Source organism: Callorhinus ursinus, unplaced genomic scaffold (assembly GCF_003265705.2).
Source record: "Callorhinus ursinus isolate GAN/ISIS: 27379988/994484 unplaced genomic scaffold, GSC_fseal_2.0 scaffold22, whole genome shotgun sequence".
Lineage (NCBI taxonomy): Eukaryota > Metazoa > Chordata > Mammalia > Carnivora > Otariidae > Callorhinus > Callorhinus ursinus.
Genome location: NW_027397084.1, coordinates 23046421 through 23047513, shown reverse-complemented (window position 1 = coordinate 23047513; position 1093 = coordinate 23046421). Strand labels below are relative to the sequence as shown.

At 33.0% G+C, this 1093-nt stretch overlaps 1 non-coding gene across 1 annotated transcript; it reads right to left on the bottom strand.

Annotated features, from left to right (window-relative positions):
* Nucleotides 1–297: 297 nt before the first annotated feature.
* LOC112838081 (U6 spliceosomal RNA) lies at nucleotides 298–404 on the bottom strand. The gene has a single exon (XR_003211881.1). It is a non-coding gene; the product is annotated as a U6 spliceosomal RNA (small nuclear RNA).
* Between the last annotated feature and the right edge of the window lie 689 nt (nucleotides 405–1093).

Here is a 1093-nt window from a genome sequence, read left to right as displayed (position 1 = left end):
ATGATTACGGTAGTGGAACTTCTTTGTGGTTTTCACTTGCATTTCTGTGATGAGTGGTGAAGTTGAACTTTTCTTATCTTCATTGGCTTTTTGGATATCTTCTTTTGTAAAGTGTTCAGCAATTTTTGCCCATTTTGTACTGGATTTGTGTGCTCTTTTCCTGTTGATCTATAGGAACTCTTTATATATTCAAGGTAGTTTTTTTTTAAAACATTCATCACCATACACAGTTACAGGATTAAATTTTTTTTTTTTTTGTGATGAGACCTTTTAAGATTTACTCTCTTAGCAACTTTCAAAACTATGGAATGTGTTATGAAGCTGTATGTCATCCTTGCACAGGAGTCATGCCCGTCTTCTCTGTATCATTCTGATTTTAGTGTATGTGCAGCCAAAATGAGTATGAGAATAGATTTTTTAAAGATATACTATTATGAATATATTTTCCCATTTCATGTGCTGCTTTATACTCTTATTAGTAATTTTTTGATGAATACAAGTTCTTGCTTTTATTGTCCAGTTTTCCATGCCTTTTTAAATCTAAAGCTAATTAATAATGACCTTCCAAATTTCTTCATCCATTAGTCCTACTTAGGGAAATAAAGGACCCCAGGAAGCCTGAATGAAAATGATGCCTTAGAAGGGAAGGAAGAGGAGAACCATAAATGATTTAATGCCACTTTGGTCATTTCACACAACCACATAACTTACATTGTCACATCTTATGTTCTGAATGGTTGGTCTTGTTGCCTTCTGACAGTTTTGGTAATCAAAGATTTGAGAACTTGTGGCTTTTTGTGGCTCAGCAGTATCTATTTGCTACTTTTGGTTCAAAATATATTGCCTAATCCCTACTTTCCATATCAGAAAAATAGAAATTGTGTGTGTGTATACTCTACCCAGTACTATAACCAAATACGTTCCATATCTGCTTTTATTCCCTAGATACAAAGAATTTTTTTTTTTTTTTTTTAGGTTTCAGAGAAAAATGGACTTCCTCCCCAAGTCTTCAGCCCCTTCTTAATGGTTCACTTGTTTGAACAGAGCAATTGTAAGAAATTTGTCTATAGTTCTTAATTCTAAATATGTAACT